Raw genomic sequence first — 12226 nt, 5'->3', positions numbered from 1 at the left:
AAGTTGGCCAGTAGAAAATTCACGAGGTCCAACAATCAGGTGGACATCATCATGTCTACCATAGATAGGTTGTTCTGCAATACTGAATTGGATGAGATTTTTCCTTTAGCCTCATGTAATGCATTACCTAGGTGTGGCAGTGATCATGTCCCCATTATCTGGGAATCTGGAGTGGAACAAACTATAAAAAGTAGTAGCTATAAGATGGAGAAATGGTGGTTAATTAGGGAGGATTTCTCCAAATTAATCAGCTGAATTTGGAATGAGCCTACCTCCAAAACCAACCCCATGGATAACTGGCAAGATAAGATTAGGAAGCTTAGAAGAGTGACAAAAGGGTGGAGTTCCAATGAGGAGGCTCAACTCAGAAGATATAAGAAAATCCTCCTTGAGGAATATGATAAGTTAGATATAAAGTCTGAAATAGTAGTTCTTTATAATGCTGAATTTTCAAGGCTCAAGTCCACCCAATGTGAGCTCCAGAAAATCTGGCTTCAAGAAGAAATTAAGGCAAAACAGAGGTCTAGAGTGAAGGAAATATGCCCCAGAGGCAATAATAAAGTTGTTATTTATATTTTCTTATATCATGATAAATGTTTATTATTCATGCTAGAATTGTATTAACCGGAAACTTAGTACATGTGTGAATATATAAACAAACAGAGTGTCACTAGTATGCCTCTACTTGACTAGCTCGTTAATCAAAGATGGTTAGTTTCCAAGCCATGGACAAAGAGTTGTCATTTGATAAGCGGGATCACATCATTAGAGAATGATGTGATTGACTTGACCCATCCATTAGCTTAGCACGATGATCGTTACAGTTTCATTACTACTGCTTTCTTCATGACTTATACATGTTCCTCAGACTATGAGATTATGCAACTCCCGAATACCGGAGGAACACCTTGTGTGCTATCAAACGTAACTGGGTGATTCTAAAGATGCTCTACAGGTGTCTCTGATGGTGTTTGTTGAGTTGGCATAGATCAAGATTAGCATGTCACTCCGAGTATCGGAGAGGTATCTCTGGGCCCTCTCGGTAATGTAAATCACTATAAGCCTTGCAAGCAATGTGACTAATGAGTTAGTTACGGGATGACGCATTACGGAACGAGTAAAGAGACTTGTCGGTAATGAGATTGAACTAGGTATTGAGATACCGACGATCAAATCTCGGGCAAGTAACATACCGATGACAAATGGAACAACGTATATCGTTATGCGGTTTGACCGATAAAGATCTTCGTAGAATATGTAGGAACCAATATGAGCATCCAGGTTCCGCTATTGGTTATTGACCGGAGATGAGTCTCGGTCATGTCTACATAGTTCTCAAACCCATAGGGTCCGCACGCTTAACGTTCTATGATGATTTGTATTATGAGTTATGTGATTTGATGACCGAAGTTTGTTCGGAGCCCCAGATGAGATCGGGGACATGACGAGGAGTCTCTAAATGGTCGAGACGTAAAGATCGATATATTGGAAGGCTATATTCGGACATCGGAAAGGTTCCGAACGATTCGGGTATTTTTCGGAGTACTGGAGAGTTACGGGAATTCGTATTGGGCCTTAATGGGCCATACGGGGAAGGAGAGAAATGCCTCAAAGGTGGCCGCGCCCCTTCCCCATGGACTGGTCCGAATTGGACTAGGGAAAGGGGGCGCCCCCTTCCTTCCTTCTCATTCTCCCTTCCCTTTTTCCTATTCCATGTGGGAGGTGGAATCCTACTAGGACGAGGGAGTCATAGTAGGACTCCACACTTTGGGCGCGCCCTATGAGGGTCGGCCTCCTGCTCCCTTCGTCCTTTATATACGTGGCCAGGGGGCACCCCATAGACACACAAGTTGATTATTGATCCCTTAGCTGTGTGCGGTGCCCCCTCCACCATAATCCACCTCGGTCATATCATAGTGGTGCTTAGGCGAAGCCCTATTCCGTTAGCATCATCATCACCGTCATCATGCCGTCGTGTTGATGAAACTCTCCCTCGAAGCTCTACTGGATCGTGAGTTCGTGGGACGTCACCGAGCTGAACGTGTGCAGATCGCGGAGGTGCCGTATCTTTGGTGCTAGATTGGTCGATCATGAAGACGCACGACTACATCAACCGCGTTGTCATAACGCTTGCGCTTACGGTCTATGAGGGTACGTAGATGTACTCTCCCCTCTCGTTGCTATGCATCACCATGATCTTGCGTGTGCGTAGGAAATTTTTGAAATTACAGCGTTCCCCAACAATGGTATCAGAGCCAGGTCTATGCGTAGATGTTATATGCACGGGTAGAACACAAAGAAGTTGTGGGCGTGGGTATATACATATTGCTTGCTGTCACTAGTTGATTCTTAATTCAACGGTATTGTTGGATGAAGCGGCTCAGACCGACATTATGCGTACACTTGCGCGAGACTGGTTCTACCGACGTGCTTCACACAAAGGTGGATAGTGGGTGTCTGTTTCTCCAACTTTAGTTGAATCAGATTCAATGAACAGGGTTCTTTCTGAACATCAAAAAGCAATCACTATACCACATTGGGGTTTTTGATGCGTAGGTAAGAACGGTTCTTGCTCAGCCCGTAGCAGCCACGTAAAACTTGCAACAACATAGTAGAGGACGTCTAACTTGTTTTTGCGGGGCTTGTTGTGATGTGATATGGTCAAGACGTGATGAGATATAAGTTGTTGTATGAGATGATCATGTTTTGTTGAAGTTATCGGCAACTGGCAGAAGCCTTATGGTTGTCTCTTTATTGCATAAGATGCAAGCGCCAAATAATTGCTTTACTTTATCGCTATGCGATAGCAATAGTTGCAAGAGCAATAGTTGGCGAGATGACCATGTGATGACACGTTGATAGAGATCAAGATGATGGAGATCATGGTGTCATGATGGTGATGATAGAGATCATGACGGTACTTTGGAGATGGAGATCAAAGGCGCAAGATGATCATGGCCATATCATGTCACATATTTTGATTGCATGTGATGTTTATCCTTTTATGCATCTTATTTTGCTTAGTTTGGCGGTAGCATTATAAGATGATCTCTCACTAAATTTCAAGGTATAAGTGTTCTCCCTGAGTATGCACCGTTGCGACAGTTCGTCGTGTCGAGACACCACGTGATGATCGGGTGTGATAAGCTCTATGTTCACATACAACGGGTGCAAGCCAGTTTTGCACACGTGGAATACTCGGGTTAAACTTGACGAGCCTAGCATATGCAGATATGGCCTCGGAACACTGGAGACCGAAAGGTCGAGCGTGAATCATATAGTAGATATGATCAACATAGTGATGTTCACCATTGAAAGCTACTCCATCTCACGTGATGACCAGACATGGTTTAGTTGATTTGGATCACGTGATCATTTAGATGACCAGAGGGATGTTTATCTAAGTGGGAGTTCTTAAGTAATATGATTAATTGAACTTTAACTTATCATGAACTTAGTCCTGATAGTATTTGCATAAATATGTTGTAGATCAATAGCTTGCGATGTAGCTCCCCGTTTATTTTTGATATGTTCCTAGAGAAAAACTATGCTGAAAAATGATAGTAGCAATGATGCAGACTAGGTCCGTGATCTAAGGATTATCCTCATTGTTGCACAGAAGATTTATGTTTTTGATGCACCGCTAGGTGACAGACCTATTGCAGGAGCAGATGCAGATGTTATGAACGTTTGACAAGCTCGGTATGATGACTACTTGATAGTTTCGTGCACCATGCTTTACGGCTTAGAATCGGGACTTAAAAAATGATTTGAACGCCACGGAGCATATAAGATGTTCCAAGAGTTGAAATTGGTATCTCATACTCATGCCCGTGTGAAGAGGTATGAGACCTCTGACAGTACTTTGCCTAGAAGATGGAGGAGAATAGCTCAACGAGTGAGCATGTGCTCAGAATGTATGAGTACTACAATCACTTAAATCAAGTGGGAGTTAATCTTCCCGATAAGATAGTGATTGACAGAGTTCTCTTGTCACTATCACCAAGTTACTAGAACTTCGTGATGAACTATAATATGCAAGGGATAATGGAAACGATTCCCAAAGCTCTTCGCGATGCTGAAATCAGCGAAGGTAGAAATCAAGAAAGAGCATCAAGTGTTGATGGTTGACAATACCACTAGTTTCAAGTAAAAGGGCAAGGCAAAGAAAGGGAACTTAAAGAAGAATGACAAACAAGTTGCCACTCCCATGAAGAAGCCTAAAGCTAGACCCAAGCCTGAAACTGAGTGCTTCTACTGCAAAGGAAATGGTCACTGGAAGTGGAACTGCCCTAGATACTTGGCGGATAAGAAGGATGGCAAAGTGAACAAAGGTATATTTGATATACATATTATTGATGTGTACTTTACTAGTGTTTATAGCAAACCCCTCGGTATTTGATGCTAGTTCAGTTGCTAAGAGTAGTAACTCGAAACGGGAGTTGCAAAATAAACAAAGACTAGTTGAGGATGAGGTGACGATGTGTGTTGGAAATGATTCCAAGGTTGATAAGATCACCATCGCACACTCCCTTTACCTTCGGGATTAGTGTTGAACCTAAAATAAATGTTATTTGGTGTTTGCGTTGAGCATAATATGATTGGATCATGTTTATTGCAATACGGTTATTCATTTAAGTCAAAAAATAATTGTTATTCTGTTTACATGAATAAAACCTTCTGTGGTCATACACCCAAGGTGAATGGTTTATTGAATCTCGATCGTAGTGATACACATATTCATAATATTGAAGCCAAAGATGCAAAGTTAATAATGATAGTGCAACCTATTTGTGGCACTGCCGTTTAGGTCATATTGGTGTAAAGCGCATGAAGAAACTCCATGCTAATGGAATTTTGGAATTACTTGATTATGAATCACTTGATGCTTGCGAACTATGCCTCATGGGCAAGATGACTAAGACTCCGTTCTCCGGAACAATGGAGCGAGCAACTGACTTATTGGAAATAATACACACTGATGTATGCGATACGATAAGTGTTGAGGCACGCGGCGGGTATCGTTATTTTCTGACCTTCACAAATGATTTGAGCAGATATGGGTATATCTACTTAATGAAACGTAAGTCTGAAACATTTGAAAAGTTCAGAGTGAAGTGGAAAATTATCGTAACAAGAAAATAAAGTTTCTATGATCTGATCGCGGAGGCGAATATTTGAGTTACGACTTTGGTCTTCATTTGAAACAATGTGGAATAGTTTCGCAACTCACGCCACCTGGAACACCACGGCGTAATGGTGTGTCCGAACATCGTAACCGTACTTTATTAGATATGGTGCAATCTATGATGTCTCTTACCAATTTACCACTATCGTTTTGGGGTTATGCATTAGAGACAATTGCATTCATGTTAAATAGGGCACCATCTAAATTCGTTGAGATGACACCGTATGAACTATGGTTTGGCAAGAAACCAAGCTGTCGTTTCTTAAATTTAGGGTTGCGATGCTTATGTGAAAAAGTTTCAAACTGATAAGCTCGAACCCAAATCGGAGTAGTGCGTCTTCATAGGATACCCAAAAGAAACTGTTGGGTACACCTTTTATCACAGATCCGAAGGCAAGATATTTTGTTGCTAAGAACTGATTCTTTGTGGAGAAGGGGTTTCTCTTGAAAGAAGTGAGTGGGAGGAAAGTAGAACTTGATGAGGTAATTGTACCTTCTCCCGAATTGGAAAGTAGTTCATCATAGAAATCAGTTCCAATGATTCCTACACCAATTAGTGAGGAAGCTAATGATGATGATCATGAAACTTCAGATCAAGGTACTACCGAACCTCCTAGGTCAACCAGAGTACGGTCCGCACCAGAGTGGTACGGTAATCCTGTTCTGGAAGTCATGTTACTAGACCATGACGAACCTATGAACTATGAGGAAGCGATGATGAGCCCAGATTCCGCAAAATGGCTTGAGGCCATGAAATCTGAGATGGGATCCATATATGAGAATGAAGTATGGACTTTGATTGACTTGCCCGATGATCGGTGAGTCATTGAGAATAAATGGATCTTCAAGAGTACGGGCAATGATAGTAGTGTTACTATATACAAAGCTCGAATTGTCGCAAAACGTTTTCAACAAGATCAAGGTGTTGACTACGATGAGATTTTCTCACTCATATAGATGCTTAAAAAGTCTGTCCGAATCATGTTAGCAGTTGCCACATTTTATGAAATCTGGCAAATGAATGTCAAAAATTCATTCCTTAATGGATTCTTAAAAAAGAGTTGTATATGATGCAACCAGAAGGTTTTGTCAATCCTAAAGGTGCTAACAAAATGAGCGAGCTCCAGCAATCCATCTATGGACTGGTGCAAGCATCTCGGAGTTGGAATATATGCTTTGATAAAGTGATCAAAGCATATGGTTTTATACAGACTTGCAGTGAAGGCTGTATTTACAAGAAAGTGAGTGGGAGCACTACAACATCTCTGATAAGTATATGTGAATGACATATTGTTGATCGGAAATAACGTAGAATTTTCTGGAAAGCATAAAGGAGTGGTTGAAAGGAGTTTTTCAAAGAAAGACCTCGGTGAAGCTACTTACATATTGAGCATCAAGATCTATAGAGATAAATCAAGATGCTTGATATATTTTCAATGAGTACACAAGATTTTGAAGTAGTTCAAAATAGAACAGTCAAAGAAGGAGTTCTTGCTTGTGTTGCAAGGTGTGAAGTTGAGTAAAGACTCAAAACCCGACCATGATAGAAAATAGAAAGAGAATGAAAAGTCATTCCCTATGCCCCATTCATAGGTTCTATAAAGTATGCTATGTTGTGTACCAGACCTATTGTATACCTTAGCATGATTTTGGCAAGGGAGTATAATAGTGATCTAGGAGTAGATCACTGGACAACGGTCAAAATTATCCTTAAAGAACTAAGGAAATATTTCTCGGTTATGGATGTGATAAAAGAGTTCGTCGTAAAGAGTTACGTCGATGCAAGCTTTTGACACCGATCTAGATGACTTTAAGTCTCGATCTAGATACATCTTGAAAGTAGGAGCAATTAGCTAGAGTAGCTCCGTGCAGAGTATTGTAGACATAGAAATTTACAAAATACATACGGCTCTGAATGTGTGTAACGCCCGAATAATTAGGCTACAGTAAAACTCTTTTAATGATGCCATGTCATCTTTGATTACTGTTGCTAAACTTTCGTTAGTTCAAAACAATTCAAAAATCAATTAAAAAATGACAAACAATAAAAATTTTCAAAAGTTAAATCAAAAATGTTCGGGCAGTGCCATAAATTGCATATTTAATTATGGTGTAATAAACACATTTTTATAAAGTGCCTAAGAATTTTAAAATGGATTGAAACAGAAAAGAAAAATAAATAAAAGGAAAAGGAAAACACAAAAACAAAAAAACTAACAAAAACGAAAAAAGGGGGAAACGCCCCCACTGGGCTCCAGCCCAGCAGGCCATCAGGCCACCCACCCGGCCGGCCCACCCCGCGCCCCCCACTCTCTTATCCACTCCCTTCCCGAAAATTCTAGCCTAACTGCACCCCACTTCCCCCCTCCCCCACTCCTCCTGATCCAGATCGGATCGGGCACTCGGCGACGCCCTCCCACGCCGCACCGACCGCCCCCCCTCGCGCCAGGACGCCGCCGCCTCGCCCTCGTCCGTCGCCGCCCGGAGCTCGCCTCACCGGAGCGCTTCCCCGCCGGCCTGCGCCTCCTCGACCCCGTCTTCCTCCCTCGACGGCCTGCATCCACTTCGACGTGTCGTCCTCGTCGCCGTCCTCACGCACCGCTGCCCCGTACCCTACCTCCCGTGGTGAGGCCCCGGGCTCCCGTCCCCTCTCCTCGCGCTCCCTCCCCCGCGATCGTCGCCGCGCCTCGCGCGCTCCGGCGCCGCGCTCACCGCGGCTGGCCGCGCCCTGGCCACGCGTCGCCCGGCCGTGCCCGTCGTCCCTACTCGTGGTGCACGCCCCACCTGCCGAGCGCTCCCCCGCGCCCCCGTCCGGCCGGTCCGTCGCCGCACCATCGCGGGTGACCGCACCGCCCGTGCCCTCCTCACTGCGTCTACCGTCCGTCCCGTCCCACCATGACTCCCCCCACCTAAGGCCGCCGCCACCTCTTCCCCTGCGCTCGCTCGCGCCGCCCTGCCGTTGCCTGGCAGACGCCACCGCCCCCTGTGCCGCTTGCAGTCCTGCTCGCCGCGGCCGGCCGGCGAGTCCCGCCGAAGCCATGGCCTCGCCCCGGCGACCTCCACCTGCCCCTCGGGCTCACCCGCTCGGCGCTAGCGCCCCAGCGCCTGTGCCCGTTGTGGCCAGGGCCGCTGACCACTGGGCCAGTGCCCCCTGGCCCTATGACATGTGGGGCCCCAACCCCCACAGAATGTTTTTTTAATAACAATAATAAAAATAAAAATAAAAATAATTAATTAATTAAAGAATTAATTAACTGAATTAATTTTGATTAATTAAACTAATCAGATAATTAAACTAATTAAACATTAGTTATCTAATTAACCTGATTAGTTAATTAGCTAATTAATTAGTATGATAGTGGGGCCCACCCCCTAATTAATACTAATTAGATTAATTAAATTGTTTAATTAAAGTGTGTCACTGACCAGTGGGACCCACTGGTCAGGTTGACCAGTCAACTCTATTGACTGCTGATGTCAGCATGACATCATGATTATGTCATAAATCTAAATTTCGAATTAATTTAAATAATTAATTAGATTCCAGAAAATTAATAAAATCTTTAGAAAATTATATCTTTAATCCATAACTCGGATTAAAATATTTTCAACATGAAAGTTGCTCAGAACAACGAGACGAATCCGGATACACAGCCCGTTCGTCCGCCAGGCATCCCTAGCATAGCAAACACACAACTTTCCCCCTCCGGTTCATCTGTCCGAAAACGCGAAACACCGGGAATACTTTCCCGGATGTTTTCCCCCTTCACCGGTACCACCTCGTACCGCGTTACGGCACACCTAGCATCACGCTTTGTCATGTCATGCATCGTCATGCATTTGTTTGCATTATATTTATTGTTTCTTCCCCCTCTTCTCTCGCTAGACACCGAGACCGACGCCGCTGCTACCCAGTACGACTACGGTGTTGACGACCCCTCTCTCTTGCCAGAGCAACCAGGCAAGCCCCCCCCCCCTTGATCACCAGATATCGCCTACTCTCCTCTATGCTGCTTGCATTAGAGTAGTGTAGCATGTTACTGCTTTCCGTTAATCCTATCCTGATGCATAGCTTGTCCTTGCTACTACTGTTGTTACCTTTACATGCAATCCTAATGCTTAGTATAGGATGCTAGTTTATCATCAGTAGCCATACATTCTTGTCCGTCTGCCATGCTATACTATCGGGCCGTGATCACTCGGGAGTTGATCACGGGTATATACCTATACATAATATATGATACATGTGATGACTAAAAGACGGGTCGGCTCGTAGGAGTACTCGCGAGTGGATCTTTGTGGCGAAGCGACAGGGCAGGTTGAGACCACCTAGGAGAGAGGTGGGCCTGTCCCTGGTCGGTGTTCGCAGTTATTTCAAGATAACACGTTTAACGAGATCTTGGTATTTGATCTGAGTCTGGCCACTGGCCTATACGCACTAACCATCTACGCGGGGACAGTTATGGGCACTCGACGTCGTGGTATCAGCCAAAGCCTTCGTCACGTCAGCGACTGAGCGGCGCGCACCGGATTGGAACGTAAGCCTGCTCTTGTATTAAGGGGGGTAGTTCTGCTTTCGGCCGCCCTTGCAACATGCGGGTGTGCAATGGGCGATGGGCCCAGACCCCTGCGCCACAGGATTTAGACCGGCGTGCTGACCTCTCTGTTGTGCCTAGGTAGGGCTGGGACGTGTTGATCTTCCGAGGCCGGGCATGACCCAGGAAAGTGTGTCCGACCAAATGGGATCGAGCATGTTGGGTTATGTGGTGCACCCCTGCAGGGAAGTTAATCTATTCGAATAGTCGTGATCTTCGGTAACAGGACGACTTGGAGTTGTACCTTGACCTTATGACAACTAGAACCAGATACTTAATAAAACACACCCTTCCAAGTGCCAGATACAACCCGGTGGTCGCTCTCTAACAGGGCAACAAGGAGAGGATCGCCGGGTAGGTTTATGCTATACGATGCTACTTGGTGAACTTACCATCTACTCTCTTCTTCTGCTGCAAGATGGAGGTTACCAGAAGCATAGTCTTCGAAAGGACTAGCTATCCCCCTCTTATTCCGGCATTCTGCAGTTCAGTCCACATATGATAGCCTTATTACAGTTGATACCAATGCATACATATGTAGTGTAGCTCCTTGCTTGCGAGTACTTTGGATGAGTACTCACGGTTGCTTTTCTCCCCCTTTTCCCCTTTCCTATACCCGATTGCTGCAACCAGACGTTGGAGTCCAGGAGCCAGACGCCTCCGTCGACGACGACTACTACTACTCGGGAGGTGCCTACTACTACGTGCAGCCCGCTGACGGTGACCAGGAGTAGTTTAGGAGGATCCCAGGCAGGAGGCATGCGCCTCTTTCGATCTGTATCCCAGTTTGTGCTAGCCTTCTTAAGGAAACTTGTTTAACTTATGTCTGTACTCAGATATTGTTGCTTCCACTAACTCGTCTATGATCGAGCTCTTGTATTCGAGCCCTCGAGGCCCCTGGCTTGTAATATGATGCTTGTATGACTTATTTTATTTGTAGAGTTGTGTTTGTTGGGGAACGTAGTAATTTCAAAAAAATTCCTACGCACACGCAAGATCATGGTGATGCATAACAACGAGAGGGGAGAGTGTGATCTACATACCTAGTAGATCGACAACAGAAGCGCTTGGTTGATGTAGTCGTACGTCTTCACGGCCCGACCGATCAAGCACCGAAACTACGACACCTCCGAGTTTTAGCACACGTTCAGCTCGATGACGATCCCCGGACTCCGATCCAGCAAAGTGTCGGGGAAGAGTTCCGTCAGCACGACGGCGTGGTGACGATCTTGATGTACTACTGCAGCAGGGCTTCGCCTAAACTCCGCTACAATATTATCGAGGATTATGGTGGAAGGGGGCACCGCACACGGCTAAGAATATGATCACGTGGATCAACTTGTGTCTATGGGGTGCCCCTTGCATCAGTATATAAAGGATGGAGGAGGAGGAGGCCGGCCAAGGCTTGGTGCGGCCAGGATGTGGAGTCCTACTAGGACTCCAAGTCCTAGTAGGAGTCCACCAAGAGGAGAGGAAGGGAGAAGGAAGTGAAGGAGAAGGAGAGGTGGCCGGCCCCCTTTTCCCTAGTCCAATTCGGACCAGAGGGGAGGGGGGGCGCAGCAGCCCCTTGGCCCTTTCTCCTCTTCCCACTAAAGCCCATCAAGGCCCATTGCTTCTCCCGTAACTACCCGGTACTCCGAAAAATACCCGAATCACTCGGAACCTTTCCGATGTCCGAATATAGTCGTCCAATATATCAATCTTTACGTCTCGACCATTTCGAGACTCCTCGTCATATCCCCGATCTCATCCGGGACTCCGAACTCCTTCGGTACATCAAAACTCATAAACTCATAATATAACTGTCATCGAAACCTTAAGCGTGCGGACCCTACGGGTTTGAGAACAATGTAGACATGACCGAGACACGTCTCCGGTCAATAACCAATAGCAGGACCTGGATGCCCATATTGGCTCCTACATATTCTACGAAGATCTTTATCGGTCAGACTGCATAACAACATACGTTGCTCCCTTTGTCATCGGTATGTTACTTGCCCGAGATTCGATCGTCGGTATCCCATACCTAGTTCAATCTTGTTACCGGCAAGTCTCTTTACTCGTTCCGTAATACATCATCCCGCAACTAACTCATTAGTTGCAATGCTTGCAAGGCTTAAGTGATGTGCATTACCGAGAGGGCCCAGAGATACCTCTCCGACAATCGGAGTGACAAATCCTAATCTCAAAATACGCCAACCCAACATGTACCTTTGGAGACACCTGTAGAGCTCCTTTATAATCACCCAGTTACGTTGTGACGTTTGGTAGCACACAAAGTGTTCCTCCGGCAAACGGGAGTTGCATAATCTCATAGTCATAGGAACATGTATAAGTCATGAAGAAAAGCAATAGCAATATACTAAACGATCGGGTGCTAAGCTAATGGAATGGGTCATGTCAATCAGATCATTCACTTAATGATGTGATCCCGTTAATCAAA

The sequence above is a fragment of the Triticum aestivum genome, chromosome 2A, assembly GCF_018294505.1.
Source record: "Triticum aestivum cultivar Chinese Spring chromosome 2A, IWGSC CS RefSeq v2.1, whole genome shotgun sequence".
Taxonomy (NCBI): Eukaryota; Viridiplantae; Streptophyta; class Magnoliopsida; order Poales; family Poaceae; genus Triticum; species Triticum aestivum.
This window is presented reverse-complemented; position numbering follows the sequence as displayed.